General features: G+C 32.3%; 1 protein-coding gene across 4 annotated transcripts in view; it reads left to right on the plus strand.

Annotated features, from left to right (window-relative positions):
* The window catches only part of LOC148238671 (uncharacterized), a 64,326-nt gene that overhangs the window by 15,444 nt on the left and 29,408 nt on the right, over nt 1-19,474 (plus strand). For 2 of the 4 annotated variants that reach the window (XR_015811691.1, XM_088200336.1), the window contains exon 2: nt 2,495-2,550. The exons of the other annotated variants lie outside the window; for them this stretch is intronic. The gene's annotated coding sequence lies outside the window, so the exon portion shown is untranslated. The remainder of the gene's footprint in view (nt 1-2,494; nt 2,551-19,474) is intronic. 4 annotated transcript variants of the gene reach the window in all.

Raw genomic sequence — 19,474 nt, forward strand, 5'->3', positions numbered from 1 at the left:
TTAACAACATCTGACATCGCATGGTTCATATTAAATATTTAGGCACGTATCTTTTTAATATGCAAATAACAATGGCAAAGCTCAGAAGATTTTGAGTTTTCTGTTGTGGCATCTATGCTCAAGAATTAATTTAACAGCTTCCATATTCTTACCATCTGTGGTGATCTCAGTTAGAGTCTTGACTTTTGTTGGAGTAATTGATTTTACTGCTGCGGTAATGCATTCTTTAATGTATTCACGATGGCGAATATTACGAATTTTCATTATTCTTTGAATATTTAATATGTGTCGTTTATGTATAAATGACTCGGCGCCGCATGCGGCTCGCGAGCCTCGGGTTGGACACCCCTGCCCTAGATAATTTCCGTTGGGTTGTATTAACTAAATATAACTCGTTATATACTTTCTTCAAAAAGTTTTATTTGCACAGATGCGTCTGAGAATTCGCCACATGAAACTAAAGTAACTTTGTTCCTTATCGTTATCGCTCCATCCTCGCAGCTATGTTCTTATCAAGAAAGAACGCAGCTTGCATTTGCAGCTACTTACCTACACATTAGAAATTATATTTTCAATCCGTTTTTGACGTTTGACATTTCCACTTCCTCTCCTACCCTCGCGATTTTATTCCGCTTCCAAAATAACACGTTTCGTGGATATCTTCCTTACTCTCGAAACTGACCCGAGCTCGTTAATTAATTCCTCATGAGCAAGCATTGGCGTGGTCGACGCATATTAATGAATACACGCGAGGTTTGTTTGCTTGTTTTGTTTTCCAGTTGTTGTCATGGACCAACGAGCTTTGTTTTGTGTTGTGTCGAGCCTTTGTGTGTCACATTATTGCTGGCGCTGGTCGTGGCGTTAATAATGAATCCTGTCAAGAGCCACAGGGCAATTTTTGACCGCGGCTAGCGAAAGAGGAAGGAGGTTACAAGATATAATCTAGATCAAACAAACGATCTAGAGTACGCTAGCAGCTTTATCAGTGTCTACTCCTTTTTTTATATCTTGGTATAATAAAAATAGCGCCGATTTGTCATCCGAGTTTTATCTTGGCGTTCGAACCGATTTCGATCGAGGTTAATAAATCAAGCGCTTCAAAACTAATATCTGAACGTTATATGTAATAGTAGTTTGAAGTCGTCAGGAAAGTCGTTATTATTTTATTGTCGTTATTATGTTGAGAATCGAGTAAATGTTATACATAGAAATAAATAAATAAAATATTCGAGCGCTGACGTACTAGACGCAAGGGAAAGAAAAAGGGTTGCAATCAGCAGATTTTAAACATAAAATAGTGATTCATTAACTCTTTGAGTAGTGAGTTCATTTTTTGCTTTGTTAGTATACACCTGGGAGTGAGTTAATTTGACGTATTTTTCCATAATTATTTCTGTTGTTATTTATTTACTATTATACATAGTTAATTATAGAAAAAATCGGTGATTCTCAACGTTTTATTGCTTTGATTTTTTTGCTACTTTTTTGTATTAGTATGTTTCAATATTTTTTTTTCAACACTTTTCTATTATTAAATTTCGTTAATTTAATTTGTTTATGAATGGCTAGTACTTCTGTGTGGAAACAAATGGCACAGGGTGTACGTGTGATAATCATAGCTTTTTATTTATTAAATATGTTTGAAGTATATGTGCTCCTTAACATAGAAGAACACTAGTGTTGACTCTAAATTATTGCTTGATTTATTTTGTCTGAAACAGGCGGGTGCCTGCTCTGCCTGTGCGTGACGCATATAGCGCGAGGGATTTGGCATATGTAATGCAATATATTGACCACTCCTGGTATAATGGATATCAGAACAAGATCGTGATGGGTGTAAGATCTATTTTCTGCAAATATCTAGAAAACGCTGCTACATAATCCATTCAAACCATTGTGTTTATCTGCGAAAGGTCACGGAAAACTCATCAATCGTCGCGATATGCAAATGCTCGCCTACAATTATTTGATCCGAAGCAATAAAAGCCCAACAAGGCCGACAATGTCGAATGAAAGACGCGTCCAACAATGACGAGACGTCGCTATCTATACCACCACTGCTGCAGCAACCCCATTTGCATTTCGAGACCTTGGATACGAATTATATTGTGTAAAAAAGCGTGTACCCGGCACATTTGTATAGTTGGATAACCTGACGAGATCGTTTCCGCTGCCATTGTGTTGAGCTGTTCTGTTTGAACAGCGCTGATGAGAGATAGATATGATAAACCAAATGTGCTTGTTGCTCTGTTATAAATGGATTTAAGCTTGGCCTTTGAACTCTTATGAGAAAATATAACTAAAACTGTCACGAAGAGGCTCCAATAAAAAGCAATAGCTATCTTTTTTTTATTAATTAACAACTATAAAAGCCTAGTCATGTTTATAAAATTTTGAATAGCGCAAGCTTTTAATTGAAATTAAGTATTATATTTTACACTTATTTACTCCTAGTGTTTGTTATTTTATTTATTTATTATTTTATTTTTTTCAGAAAATAAATCTTCGCCTGGATTCAACGCACTAAATTTAAAACGCAGGTTTTTATATGTATGTATAGCTTCTTTAAATTTATACTTTCATAAAAATATATAGATTAATAAAAAATTCGCGTGGCGCCGATGGATTTTCGCTCAAGTCACGCTCGTTCATCGCATCCGAGATTTGATAATGAAAGCATTCACGATCGTGTAGCTTTACGCTTATGTTCATACGCTTCGTTCTATCTACACAGTTTTTAAATCTCGCTTCAGTCGATTTTTGTTAGTTGCATTCTCCTTGTGCACTCCACCAAAAAACGTCATTCCATTACAAATTCCATTCACGTTTCACGCTCGAGCACCCATCGTTTGTGCCCGGCTGCGTTTAAGGCAATGTGCAGTATAGTTAACGTGTAGTATTTTTCTCTTTGTCCAATTGTGCCGGATTCCTTGCTACTAACCATCTGTAATACATGGATGATTTTTATTGCAATGTTCCAAAGCAAAGGCTTCCTCTATAATAATTTTTATTCTAGTCATATGTATCACTTTGAATTTTACAGTATATTATGTTATGTTGGTATGCATATATTTGAAATAGGCTGGCTTATACATATCATTTGCTTCACTTTGAAATGAGTTTAATATATATATTGTACTCAATACACAAATCAGTAGTATCACATTTTAGTATCGCCGTACATGTACGGCGGTCGAACTTTCACTGTTTTGAGGTACCCCAGATATTTATATATTTATGCATAATATAATTATTATATATTTACATATATAACTAAAGAAATAGTAAATAAAAAAAAAATTATTTAGTATTTTTTTAATTTAAATTATTGTAAATGATTTCTATAGAAAATAATACCAATAAATTAAAAAATATGTATTAAATTAACTAGACAGATGTCGTATCTCACATATTGCTCCACACTTTGATATTATGCCTGCACTACACTCTAGAAGTTGCCCAAGGTTGGCCAAGGACGGATAATATAGTGGGTTACTTCGGTCGAGCTCGGTTCTGCCCGCTCTAAAAACTCTCGGAAGTGGTCCGAGGTAACCGAGAACGGGAGATAAAGTGGGGGTAATTCAGTCGACTTGGCCAGCTTCAAGCGCTTCCGAACAAAGGATCGAAGTCGGAGCTGCTTTTTCGAGCGCGAGCGGTGAGATATTTCTCCTATCGCTCTCTCGCGTGTTAAGTGACGAAAGTGAGAGAGATAATGATATGGTTTTTCACAAACTGAGATAGAACGAGTAACTCGGTTCAATTTCAGTATGCGCGTAGGCGTCCTATTGTCAATACGCATGACGAGAGCTGCATCGTGGTCACGTGGTCAATTTATAATACCACATGATTATCAGGGACTTCAACAGACTCTTACTGACATCTTTAAATATTTTAGGGCACCAGAAGGGATTAATTATGTTTTTGATAGTATAATCTTCTAACAGATATCGTTATTATATTTTTTTTCATATAAAACTAAATAATTACTGGTACTTGATTTTGTTAAAAAAAAATCGTTTCGAATATCCTTATGTATTTTCCTAGATCGGTTTATATAAATGTCACACCATAACGAATTCTTATTTAGAATCGACGGCAACAAATATTAGGATAGTCACAGATGTGGTGTTCGTATTCTGAAGTATCATTTTTATGCCTTATGGCATTTTGCAAAATCCGACAAAGATTTTGCGTAAATTGAATATTAACTACCGAAAAGTTTTCAGTGATATTGTATTGGTGAGTGCCCACACAAACTTTTATAATTATCAGTAGCGTAATTTTAATAATATGACAATTTAAAAATTGCAATTATTTGGCACATTTTTCGATCGCGCGCAAATATGCCAGCTGTACGTGACAGCAGCCGCCGTGCGGACGTTGTTCATGTCCGCCGTCTGGACATCATATAAAATTTGTGGCTCTACTACTACTCGGAAGTCGGTGACCTCGGCCGACTTCAGTTGAACTTCGGTTCGGACAACTTCCAGAGAGTGTAGTGCAAGCATTACACTACGTTTTATAAATATGGTAGCTATTCTTACCGATATTACTATGGACTTCTGATATAAGAGGGCTGATCAAAGTATATTCAAACCAAATTTTAGTCAATTTGGAAAAATATATAAAATGCCATTTTTGTCATAAGTTCCGTAATAATTTTTTCCCAGGGCCCGGGGTCGCTCTTGGTGGCCCTGATTATAACTCAAACTACTGCGATTTCATTAAAAATTAGGGTTGTGATATAACATATTAATTATTATTTGATGGATCTCAAACTGTTACTGTTTTAATTTTTCAAACGAAAATTATAATAATTCACAAACATAAAAAAATGTTGTGGTGTATCTTCATCATTTAATTTATTAAAATTGAGAAGATATGGGATGATTCTTAAGCTATTAGTATTACAATTTTTTTATCGAAAATATTGAATTAAAAAAATAGAGATGTGGTGTATCTTTATATAATACTTAAATATATTTTATATAATTATTTTTTTTATTGTTCTAAAGCTATGTTTTGTGTAGTGATGTTGCAAAAATATTTTTATGGAATTATTAATATTTTTTTACTATCAAGAAGTAAAAAAAAATTAGGTGTATTTGTTATTAAATGAAAAATTGTACTCAAAATATGTTTTTAACTAGTCACTAAAATAATTTTATAAAAAAATTATAACCCTCAAACTAGTACATGCTTAACAAAAAAAAATCTCAAGTTATATTTTGCGTTAGTGTCTGAGAATGCTTATATGCGACATTATATTTTCTTGCGTGTAGCCCGGGACACGCATATATGCGTCATTTGCTCTTTTCAAACTAAATTTAACATATTTATTTTCCAAAAATGTGCGATAACTTTAAAATTAGCAAGAATTTAATAAAATGGGTCGTATCTTGGTATTTGATTGAGTTCGCCCTTAATATTCTAAACGCTACGACTGTACATATCTGTAAAAACAATCATGCGTTAATATTTTTTAAATCTCAGTCACATCAACAGTTTCGGTAGCTGAATGGACGAAACAAAAAACGGCGTAAATTCCACAACATCCCGGATCTTTGTATCCATTACCAATTCAACTTTTGAAAAGCGCATTTTCCCCGAAGCGCGAAAGGAGCCCAGTGCCCGGTATAGTAGTAAACCCGTTTTCTCATTTGAAACGAGATTTCGTAACGAAAGTAAGCGCGGTGTGTAGGATGTAGAAACAAAAGGAAGGAGAAGAAGGAGCCCACGCTGATGCGGCGCCGCAGCACAATGGAGACGAGAAAAAATGTAGAATTACAACTCGCATATTTTTCTCAAACCCCGGGCGGAGCTCGCCGAATTACGTCAGCGTCAGCATTGTCGGTTACAGGTCTTTGACACTGGAACACGAGGAAAATAGTGTGGCAGTCGCCGAAATGTAAATAGCGCTCGCTATCGATACGATTGTGATGTGAGCAGTTGTATACTGCTCACGTGTTTCTGCGACGAGGTGCATGCGCGCCGTCGCTGACGCGTTGAAACTGTAAATATAGTCCTCTGACATTTAAATACATTATATACACCGTTTGTAACATGACGGACGAGATAATAATGTTTTTAGTTAGAAAGATATTGGATTAATCTTAAGAGTGACACTATAAATGTAGGTGAAAACGTATTGGTTATCAATTGTTTTTTCTATTTAACCGTTTGAATGCCGTGTCCACTTACCTAGTTTTGTATTTTTTTTTGTAACATTATGAAATATTTTTTTTGTTACTTTTTGGGTACTTGTATAAACTAGATTTTATTTTATTCTCATAATAAATAGAAGTTCACGTGAAGGATATAATGTAAATCTTTTTTCTCAGCTTAAAACTATGCATTTTTTATTTTCAAATAGCGGTATTTTCTCCCTATATTTGACTTACTTTTACGTCTTCGTTAAATGTTGCGAACATGAATGAAACGCTACCTTTGCCTAAGTAGATATGTCAAAACCGTTACGATGAAATATTATGAATCAAAACGCGACATTTTTAACCAGTATAAAAATTATTTTTTACATCTTCATGAATGCTACGAACGTTGATAATGAAACGTACTATCATTACGTGAATAGATATTTCAAATCCGTTCCGATAAAATATTATGAAACGACCTCGGGAATTGGTCCCCTCTCCATGGTTATGATTATATTTATATATATAAAAAAAAAACATTTTTTTACAAATGTTAATGGACAGATGAATGACGCAAATACGCGTTTCCCGGTGATAACACAGCACGGAATTTAAGAATCATACACAAATAAATAATTAAATTTTAAGGAAACACTACAACCATTATTTTAATTAAATTCCCATTAGCATGTGAGTTATAGCCATTTTGTAAAAAAATGGCGTAACAAATACGCGAACCATAGTTTGCGAAACCCAAAAAAAAAAAGGAAAAGATTCAACTTAACATAATTGTAATATTGCAATTATTTACCAATTGTAAAAAGTTGGAAGTAAATTAGTATAAGTCATATCTTTTTAGCGCTTTTTGTTTTAAATAGAAAATGACACATATATGCGTTTCCCGTAAAAATAAAATATTTTTAGAAACTAATATAAAAGGTAATTAATTATTTTAAATTAAATTGTGAAGATTCGTCACAACCATGATTTTTTTAATTCCTTCCGTTTTTGTTTAAAATTTCATAATAAATAACTGTAATAAGCGGAACATAGTTATATTTCTCACTAAAGTAAAATTTTTTAAGTTTGAGAACCGCAGAAATAATATTATAAAGATACGCCACAACCATATTTTTTAATTGAGCTCGCATTACTCTTGAGATTTATAATCATATTATAATAAAAAATTGTAACAGCAATACCCAATATATTTTAGCAATTAATGTTCTAAACAAAAATATGCGTTTCCCGACGTTAATTTAAAACACTTTCATAATCTTGCAGTCGATAATATTAAAACAGGCATTTGTTGAGCTCGCCCTTAATATTAACTGTAATTTTAATTTAACTAACACAATAAAAAAAATCAGGGGACTAAAATTACAAAAAAAAGATATTGCTTTATGAATGCCAAGGTCTGTTGTTTTTTTGCTGTCACGCAGTTTTGTTAAAAATATATTTTTGCATCAAATGGTGATATTATTCTTACAATAAAAATCTTGTGCTAACCGAGGATCATATCACTAGATGATGCTGAAGGATATTTTTAGCGAAACGTCGTGGACATTAAAAAAACAACAGCAAAAATCCATAAATGTATTTTTTTTTCGTAAAAATAAATAACATTATTTGTACACAGGGCGCGTACGGCGAGATACATTCCCTTTCGCTCGCTCGAGTGTTGAGTGACGAGAGTGAGAGAGATAGGGGCGTGCGTTACTGCGATCCGCACGCCCATTTCTTCTCACTCACTCTCGTCACTTAACACGTGAGCGAGCGAAAGAGAATGTATCTCACCGTAAGCGCTATTTTTAAATACTTCCATGCGTGTATCGCGGCAATATACAAACGCATATACGGCTTACTATCACTTCTTGCACTTGACCTACGTCTTGAACCTGCAGTGTGTCCTGAGTTGCTTTTTGCAGTGCACGCGTGTCACTGTTTATAATTTAAAGAAACGTTAAAAAGTACAAGCGAATACTATTCGATCGTTTAATAAAAAAAATACACGATATTTCCTGGAACGTATTTACAGGGTAAATCGAGGGATAAGTGTACTTACAATTCATTCATAATAAATCTCGAGTGGCTCTTTTTATATACCTTTTATAAATTATAATTAGAAGGATTTATTGTTGGAAAGTAACTGTTCTGAGAATTTGGGTTAGTTTTAAGCACATTTTTCTGGTTTTTGCCTTATGATTTAAAAAAAAAAAAAAAAAAAATAGATTTTATATTTAAAATATTTTGTCAGTAGAATTAAATAAACATATTTACTGCAGTAACTTTACTGTGTGTGGATTGTAAATAATATATTATTTGCGCGTTCAGCAAAAGGTGCGGTTAGTGCGGGTGCGGTATAAAAATATTGTACCATTTTCCCGTTATATCGTGACTAAAATTGTTTTAAAAATTCCACCCTTATATAATATTATTATATTGTTATTGTAAATAAGCTTGATATTTATTAGTAATCAACTTTTGGACGGTGTTATTTTGCTGTTTTTTTCCGATTGCCAAGGCATATTGCCAATTAAAATCCACAGTTAAAATTCCGGAAATGAATGACATTTTATCAGTTTATTTTTAAACAAGTGTAATTGAATAGTTGTTTTGATTGCGAAATCTAGATAGAAGTATATTATACACTTTGGTCTTATTCTATTTCCTATTTACGACCTATTTAGATAACAAATTCAATTAACGTCTTGAGATAATCTATGATAACCTTTGTGCTTCCACATTAATCAATTATGCATTTCTATTAGAATATAAGCACAATACAAAATGTTCAAAATATATTTCTAAATTGTTCAACGATGAATCATCGTTTAAATTAATTAATATATCACATTTCCACATAGTGATTCAGAGGTAATTGAAATTAGATAAACCTTTCATAGTAAGTAAAACGAAATATGCAAATTTAACAACTAATATTAGAGCGCCCACCTGCGCGTTTAGATGTCTAATTTTAATCGGACCTGTTGGGAAAACGACGACAATAGCGGATATTTCTATAAATAAAAAGAAACGCGGACGCCACTGGCAAAAGTTTAGATTAGAACACACCCGCTGCACACACACCGTGTGATGCTATATTTACAAAAATGGCCGAAATCTAATACAAAATTAACCAAAAATATATTTTTGGATTATTTTCAAAGACTTTTTGTTCTAAAATAAAAAATGGGGTATCATATTTATAATTTATGTAAAAAAACTTCCTGGAAAAAATTGGATTACATCAGAGTTCTACGACCTGTGTGTATTTAGATAACCCCTAAGTGTCGTGGGTTTGTTGTATATACATAAATAAACAATATCAATAAATATACGCGCGTGTGTGTGTGCGATTGTTTGTTTTATTTTTAATTAATATAATAATATAGAATCAAGGACGGTTGCAAAATAATGTCAAGATTAACGACGTAGTTATCGGCAATTTTTCGGTAAATAATAAAGTTGAATAAAGATGATAGTGGCTCACGTAATATTAGCAAATTATTGCATAATCTACATATTAAAAAATTACCGATATTTAAATTATTTTTTTAAAACCGGTATTTAGATAACTTGAATTTATTTTTAGAATTTATTTTTGGATTAATTCGTTGCATGAATAATTTTGTGCTAGCGTTAGTCATATGATATCATTGAAATTCCTTTCGAGTATTAGGTTTACAATTCTATATTTAGAAATAAAAAATAAGCTATAATTAACAATTATTTTATATTTTTAATTAAAACGAGAATTTTTATTAATTAATTATAAACATATATTATGTTAAAGCTTGAGTAACATTCGATTTATTTTGTACATGATTATTAAAATTTGTTTGCTATCTGGCAAATTACTAAGATTACAACGCTTCAAATTGCATATATGACCTTATCCGTTCAACTCTGATGTAACCCCAATCTGTTGAGATCTTGATGACAATTTTATGTCACTTTTACCTCAATCAATTATCACACGATGTTTTTGATTAAAATCTTTGCTTGAACTTTTTATATAAAATTTTGTTTCTTAATATTCAAGTAGCATATATGTATATTCTATATACATATATGCTACTTGAATATAAGACATTTTATTTCAGAAGATCATCTTTGAAACTTCCACTGATGAGTCACCCCTTATCTAATTTTTTTGTTCATTACGTTGTTCATTATTCTTGCCATATAATACACCAGCACAGTATTAGTTAATGACTAATACTTATAAGACCTGGGTTCGAATCCTATATGGACTTATTTTTTTAATTTTTATAATTATAATTCGTATCGATCATTACAGATTAGGTTTTCCTAGATTGACCTAATCTCACGGATGAATATCGTAATTATTAATTAAAATCAAGTCGAGCTAGGACGTGCATAATGGCATTTATAAATTGTAAGCTGTAATAATAGCTTATACTTGTTGATTCTGTTGCAACAGAAGATTCGCAATAAATAAAATGACGTGACGTGGACGTGAATAAGTTGACATGTCAAGAGTGCAAATTTTTAATATTTGACGTTTTGTGCAAAATACATTCAGATTATAGTGGTATTGCTTTAATTTATATTTATTTATACATATATATGTAATAAACAATTAAATAACGCGTGCTTGAATTGTTAACGAATATCAACACGTTACTTTGGGAGATGGGAGGGCTCGCGTATCGCGCCTTTTTTGATATCCGTTAATAATTTAAACATTAACATACATATATGTACATATATAAGAAAGAAAACACTAATAATATATGCTACTTTATGACACTAAAGATATTATATCTGGAAGCGTATCTTTACGACGCAAAATATAGTATTCGCTGTTCCTCTGAAGGACGTAATAGTTCTTCAAAGTGGTTCTTAAAGGGCCCAATCTCAGCCAAGGGCGAAGCCCCGGTCCTCCCAGTGCGTATGTTACGTCTGTCCTCAGCGATGATTGAACGGTGACCCCTGATGAGTCACCTATTATCTTGACTTTTTTGGAAAGTTTTTATCTATTTCTTTTTTACTAACTCCATGACATTTGTTTTAGGGATTATAGGGCGAATATTATACCGATATACTATGTACATTTTAAATGCAAATTTAGACGTGTTTCAAAGCTCACAAAAAAAATTGGTTGTGGTAATGATTGATAATATAAGGTTTTCTAAAGTCAGCGTGACTATTGTGCTGTTCTTGGGTGTTCCGAGATGTCGATTTTACTAATTACTTGTTTAAGCCAGCTTTCTACATTAATATTGTATGAAATCTAAGAGGGCATATAAGTATATTTGTATACGCGATGGGCGTGAATAAGTTGACATGTCAAAAATAACATTTTGTGCAAAATACATTTTTTGCGTTTGTGATGTTTTTTTTAAATTTATTATGTAACGATATTTTAGACGATATACAATATTTTATAAAATAAACGTTTCGAATCAAATAAGTTCGAATTTCATGCATCTTGAGTTGTCAACTTATTCACGTATATTTAACGATGAAAAAAATCATACGTTTTTGTGGAATCGCACTCATATTTAGCATAATAATCATTGGTTTACAAACATTTTCGAATCTCGGCCCCCTTGCTTAATCACGGTTGTCCTAAGCCGTAAAATTTTAACAATTTCACTTTAAGAAATAGCTAATAAAATTATGAAAATATTGTAATAACAACGCCTCTGTGAGGAAGCTTATTGGCATGAGTCGGTGACTTATACCTGAAAGACTTAGGTTCGAATTCCATTATTTTTTATTGTGTTTGATAGATCTGAATTAGTGAATATTATATAATTATAATTCCGATAGCTCATCACTTACAATGTTTTTCTAGATTTTTTAATCTTGTGGATAAATATCGTGATGAATTGTAAGAATAATTTATAGTATAAATACTGTATGTCACATACAGACTTTGATTTCAGTCTGGCGTTTTATTACTTAAATAGTAGTTGTTGATTGTGTTTACGTGGTTGTAACGCATTGAACTAATTGAAGATTATAGTAAATAAATACTAACGACGCGTCATCAATGAATGATAATCTACAGCTTTCATAGTAATTTGATGATGTAATAAGTATTATGCGAGAAGTAAATTATTTATTGAGCCAGCTATATTTTGATTGTGTTTAAATTCCTTACAATTCCATGTACTACGATTTTTTGTGCATTACTCAATGAAACAGTTTTCCAGACGTTGTCGGTAGCCTTTTGTGGATTAAAGCGTTTTCTTATACAATATCACCAAGCCGATAAAACGGCAACAATGTACTCAAATTCCATGAATACGATAAAAAAAACTCGTTACTTTACGTTTCGCGTTATATCTGAAAGAAAAAAACGACACACTGCAGAACGTCGACCATTTTCAGCCAAAAAATTTACTGCGCTTTGTTGTCGCGTTATTTTCGCAGTGGCTTTCGCCAGAATTATCGTCGCTTTAGTGCCGCTGTTAAATTGCCACATTGTGTTAAATTTGCGGTTCTCAAAATAAATATTTTCCGAGCCGATCCGACAATGCTCAATTAAGCTCCGGCGCTAAAGAGAGTCACTCGCGGAACATTAGTGGTAGTAATAGTATAGTAATAGCAGTAGTAGTAGTAGCGCACCGCGAGTCTCCAAGTTCAAAAACCTCGCTCGCAAGAAAACCGGTCAACTTTTACGTTCGCCATGAAAATATTTCGTGACCGCCGTCCGATTGGTTGGAGCAATTCCGGTAGCGGCTCGCAATAATAATAAATAATGGAGTCTGCAGTACAAAGGCGGCGGATGGCGGGGGGATCTGAAAAAAACTAGTTAATTCGTCAAGGTCGGAGGTGTAGCGGCGACGCGTGAAATTCCAAGATCGGTGTTAGTTTTTTACTGTCATTTTTATATGATATTTAATCAATTGAAGTGTCAGATCACTTTTATTACACTGGATTGTGCTCACGAGAGTAAAATATGACGAATAGCCTAAGATGCCCTACTTTTCTATTAAAATATAGTTTTCCGTCAAATTGATTGTCTCATATGTAATGCATTTAATTTCTAACTTAAATATTTTCAATTATAGTTACCGTTTTCTGATGAAGGCCGATTCTATAAATACACATATTGCTTCAAAGCCAGCGCATTCAATGTTTCTAAATAAATATCCATGTTAATATATTACCAGCGTTTATTTCAATCCACGAAATATTTGTGGAGTGCACTATTTTATATAGTCTTCAGCTTTCAGTGTCTTATAATGGCTGCGGCATCACGACGGTGTCATTAGCGTCAGATAATACATATATAATAAAATAATAAATACTAATGTTTATATTGATATATTATTATTAAGGACGGAATAGCGTAGTCTGTAACGTCTCAGACTAGTAACTCAGAAGTTGCGGGTTCGAGTCACAGTAGCACACTCGAATTTTTATTTATAAAAAAATATTAAAAATATCAGCGCCAGCTGCAGTGACATCTATTGGTTATAAATTATATTACACATGATAATTTATAAATATTAATATAGATGTTACCGATTCCCAGACTTTGAGTCTTGTGGTTAATACTTACTCATTATATCCGATTGACTTACTCAGTTGGTACAGATTTACCCCTTTGTAACGCATTGGGCTTACGCCTGTTAGGTTACAACGTAAGATTTAATAATAAATAAAAAAATATATTGTGTTCATTTTAAACCGATACCATGATTATTTTTAATAATCAGTAATTAGCAACCTTTTTAATCTTCTGGACCACATCCGAATTTATTCGACACACTTAGTTAACAGGCCTCGTTTTTCAATTGATTTGATGAAATAAACTAATATTTTATTTTGTAGAAAATACAATACGCGAAAGACCGTATTGAATAATTTAAAAATAAAATAAAATAGCTCTATATTGCTTAAATAATGTATAATACTAAACAAAGAAAGCAATTATGCACAGAGCTTTATTAAGGTAGCAATAGAAAAAATTGAAGCATAACTATTTTGTAAACACTAGCGATCATTTTGAGCGAAAATAATTGCGCATGACCAGCACAATACTTGATAATACCTGAAAGACTAGAGTCGAATCAATTTCTATATAATTATAATTCAGATCAATCATCACATATTAGGTTTTGCTAGATAGATCGTCTCACTAATGTATCATGATGAATAATTAAAATAAAATAACAATTTAAAAAATCTATAAATAAAATGTCAGAAGAATTTTTGTGATAATTTTATCGCGGTCGCAACACGAAATGTATTTTTAATTATATATCTAAAAATATTTTAATTATTAGAATCAGTGTGTACTCGCTACACATCACAGGAAGAGAAAGGTTAAAATGCGAAACAATTTATTGTGAGCTGTAATACTAGTCAATAATTATTAAAATATATGTCATTAATTCTGGTGTCTCATGCTGTAACGCATTTATCTAATACTTGTCAGAATAGTACATTTACATGACAATATCATCTTCTGAATATCATAATCAAATCAATACAATGAAAGAACATTGTTGAGAAACAGCGGAGTAGTAACAAAGTACGTGACGTGAAGTTGAAATTTACAGGGTTAAGGTTACGCGCTGATAGCAAAACAGTATTCAAAGCTTTCATGGGATAAGCTTTTATTTATGTTATTATTAGTACCGCATAAACCGAGCATTTTCAATGTAATATAATATCTTACGTTTATTTTGCAATGTTGTAAAATATTCTTGTGACGCGAATTGTTTTTTTGTGTTCATGTTGTTTACGCTACAATTTTTTATGACATTTTAGAACGAGAGTGACATACATAAGTCACTTATTACAATTATTTTATATGTATACAGTTTAGACAGTCTCATTAAACGGCTGTGGTTTTATACATATATCATATTCTCTTTATTACGTCTTTTAATTTTGTGATCGTCAAGATTTATGATGTATAATAATCCAATTATTATTTCTGCGCCAATTATGTAATGTTATCAGATTGCCGGTTTTGGCAACATTGCCATATTTTGGTGTGTAATGAATGAAATCATCGACTGAGTTAAATCGGCATTCGAACGATGTTTGACATTGTGTGTTGTGTTAGCTGTTTTTATGTTATCGGCTCATACAACTCATACAAGCTAAATCAACTTCAATCATGCGCTGGATCAATGAATGTTTTTCATTATTGTAGATAAACTATTTTTTAATCTAATATTGTGTTTTTTTTTATTCATTTTGAAGCACTACTGGACCACAGATAAATGCAGTTGGTTGAAAAAATAAAAAAATATTTATAGTATCTCTATAATACCGACTATATATAACAGTGCAACATTCTGAGTCGAAGGAGTAATAAGACGATGTGATTGATGCGCTTCTAGTCATCTTAATCATCACTTTGTTAAAACAATAATTAAGGACCTATGCATGAATAGTCGCGTCGTTGGCATCTAAAATATTCCTGCAAAATTAATCTGCCTAACGGTCAACTTCGAAGTCCTACTGCACAATGACTGGCTTAACTAGTCCATCCTCGAATTGAACCAATTGCCACGTAATCGTCGGATAATCGTTGTGCATTGACAGATTTATTGCAATTGCGTTCTCGCGTTCACGACATGTTATGTTACAAGGGTCACGTACGTGTCTACTACATAGTATAGTAGAGTCCACTTTTGCCTCTGTGAAACTGAAAGATCATTACAAGGCACGAGACTCCTTGGAAGCGAGCCAAGTCTTCAAGATTATTGGTTAAAAACTTGTTTTCATGCCAATTACAATCGAGATCGATAACGAAAGCATCTTTTGAGTTATGTATATCAATTGATAGAAATTGGATGATAGCAGAGAAAAGGTTATGTAAATGTGACGCAATGTTTTTCGGCATATTTTGGGAATTGGTAGTTATATAAGGGATTGGATTGACGTGCTAAATTTAGCTTGAATCGCTGTACAATAACAATTTCTCATCCTCGATTATAACTTGGACAGCGCTGTTGTGGGAGAATGAGCAGGCAGATTTTGAATTATCTATAACTATGTTACAAAATGTAATATAATCGATTTAATTAAGAGAGATGTGCTTTAAAAGTCTTAGTACATCTCTAATTATAGCAACACTTAATTTTGGATGTAATTAAAATAAGTTTTGCATTCATGGCAAAATAAATTTCTGTAAATTTACTGTGTATTCACAGTTAATTTTTATGGAATGATTTTTCAAAGGGGTTGCCAATGGAGTAGATATGACCACAGGAGTCTTAATCAAGCTCATTCACCAATGCCAGCAATTCGATTTTATTATTTTACGTCCTTTCTTAATATTGGTTTCAAAGAGGGTTTTATTTAAGTATTTTATGAAACTATGCTTTCAGGTTCAAAGTTTATCGCAGAAGGTTTCAAGGAGAGTTTTAGGTCTTCTAATTAACTCTAGCTTCCAGGCTTATTGATCATGACACATAATAATGGCTCGTCTTTTTCGGATCAGAATTTTAATACGGTTTCGGTCAAAATTTATATTACATTGATTAAATTTCATATGAATCGATTGGAATTTATATTAAATGCTTAGAATTTAAATTGGAATGTTCAGAATTTATATTAAATGGTACGAATTATTTTAACAAATGGTCAGAATAATTTTTCAGTGTTAGTGTAACGCTGAAGATGGATGCAACTGGTCGATCTGTCAGTCATTGGCATGCCGGTAGTTCATTATCATTATCATTATAAAGGTGTTTTAGGGCCAACTAGTTAGACAAATGTCAATACAACACGCCAAGCGTGTTCTCTGCCGCAGCTCTGTCGTTATTCCCGCTTCGTTCGTAGCTCTGAATACCTTCGCGTCCTACATACAATTAAATATATTTGTTGCAGATTCATATAGAGTTATTCATGGGATGTTCGATGTTCTGGCCAATCAATGTTCAGCAGTCTTGGTGCGAACGAGATATTTTATAATGTATTTCTAAAATAAATAATTTATTGTCCATATATATTTTTTTAATTCGCATGATCGTCCTATATTTTTATTCTGACCATTCATTATTTTAATTCTGATCGTCCTATGTTTTTATTCTGACCGTATGCCATTGTTATTTTAATCAATTGATATTTATTTAATATAATTATGATCAAGCTGACAATTTAATATGTTTGCCTACCATAATTTGTGACTCGGGTGAAGATCGATATTATCAGTGTTCTGACTGACAGTTTGGTACGAAATGTATATGATTACCGTCCTAGACTAGACTAATTAAAATGTGTATAATAAGGAGACAAATTAATCTTTCCCTTATTGTGGCAAAAATATCCACGCATTACATAAAATGAGTTTAGGTCCTTATTTGATTATAATATACTGAATAATTTAATTAAAAAAATTATCAGTCGAGGAGCTGCTCAAGCAGACGCCCGACTGCGACTGGCCTCCGTTTGCACATCTCCGTGTCATCAAGGTCATCTGGCACATGTCAACAGGGATATAAACACAAATAAAATAAAATAATAACAATCGAACAATTTTTATTAACAAAAATCAAAATATCAAAATAAATATAATATATTTATGTATGTATGTATATAAATATTTTTAATTATATTTAAATTATCAGAAGCAATGTGTACTTGCTACACATCACAGGAAGGTTACCGATGAGTAAAAAAAATCGCAGCGCCTATTCTGCGTCTCATTGTCATCTTCGCCACGCATACGTTATAAAATATATAATATACACAAACACGATGCCTTAAATATTGTGTTAGGATCGCACGTAACGCAAAGAGTAATCTGGGGCTAGACATTTTCACATTACAAGATAAAATAAATTGTTATAAAAATAACAACATTAATATTTTATGTACATATTCACAATTATTATGTATATACAACATTTTTGGTGACCCCAACCTATCTTTCTAAAATGTTTACAGGTGTCTTAGGTGTTTAAATTCCACATGGACATAATAATGCACTACATTTTTGTTGAAATGTTTTCGATTCCGAGGTCGATAAACTCGATTTTTCATAGGTTTGTCGCATAGCGACGAATTTCTTGCCAGTGAATATCTTTCCAGCAAATCACTATGCGCATAAAATGGCGGGGCGCAATAGCGATAATTGATTTTAAACATGTAGAACGAACGGGACTCGGTGAATTTTAAATTGGTTCTAAGCGGATTCGCGATTTTAAGGCGCTTTTTAGATATTGTTTTAATTGGTACTACCGATGACGTAACTAGAAGCATCGGGCCCCCCAGGCAAGCACGTAAACCGGGCCCCTAAACCCCTCTCCCCTCCTTCTGCGCCTTTAATATACTATGGATAATAATACAATTACATCGCACAGTGAAAATTTTCATTTATGTTACAGTACTAGTAAAATTATATTTCAGTGAAATCATATCAGAATATATTTTCCATTTATTGTTCCTATCTAATCCTATCATAAACGAATTCAGCTAACACAAATTACCCTAATAAATTTCTAAAATTAACTTTTGTTTTTGAACTTGCATTAGGTTTGGTTTGGGTTTGAACAGTAAATAGATTTTTCGCAACTGTCATATTGAGTTTCATAGGACATTTTAGAGCAACAATTTTAATTATATTTCGATGTTGCAAAAATTATAAAATAGGGCAATGAGAGCAGTTTTAAGTAAAAATATATTTACTAGTTGCAGAAGTATGATTGATAGATTGGAATGATTGAATGTTCAAGAAATATTGAAGATAAACGTTTTAGTATTTATATATGTTAGAAAATAATATGTTGCCAGAGTATTTTAATAAGTATTTAATAAGACGCCCGTTTCGTCTGTTGTATGCGTTCGGGAATGCCTGTTTGACGGTCAGTCGGCTCTGACTTGTTTCGACCGTTTCGTAACGACGATCGGAGCCGACTGCTTGACAAACAGAGACATTCCCGAACGCCGTAAGACGGTGTTCTCGAGCGCATACATAAAGCGAAACGGGCGGCAACAGTTGTACATAGATTTAATACTAGAAAAATAGACAATTTAAAGGTAGTTATGTATAAAATTAATAAAAAACATGATATTAATATATAATATATTTTTATATATTTGATTTGATTAAATTTATATGATTTTTATGGAAAATAATACGAATACATTAGAATACGAAATAAATAACTGTAACAGCAAATATTGAGAGCTTCTCAATTGCTATAAAAATCACAAAAGGCGAATAATATAGTAGTATATAAAAATATGTAAAATAAATGAACTAAATTTAATAGTAGAAAATTGCTAAAATAAATTATCAATACATACTAATTCAAACAAGTAGTAAAATCAATCAATACAATAAAACGTTGAGAATCACTTTTTTATAATTTACT

Source organism: Plectrocnemia conspersa, unplaced genomic scaffold (assembly GCF_051122295.1).
Source record: "Plectrocnemia conspersa isolate PC_06_02 unplaced genomic scaffold, ASM5112229v1 ptg000001l, whole genome shotgun sequence".
NCBI lineage: Eukaryota > Metazoa > Arthropoda > Insecta > Trichoptera > Polycentropodidae > Plectrocnemia > Plectrocnemia conspersa.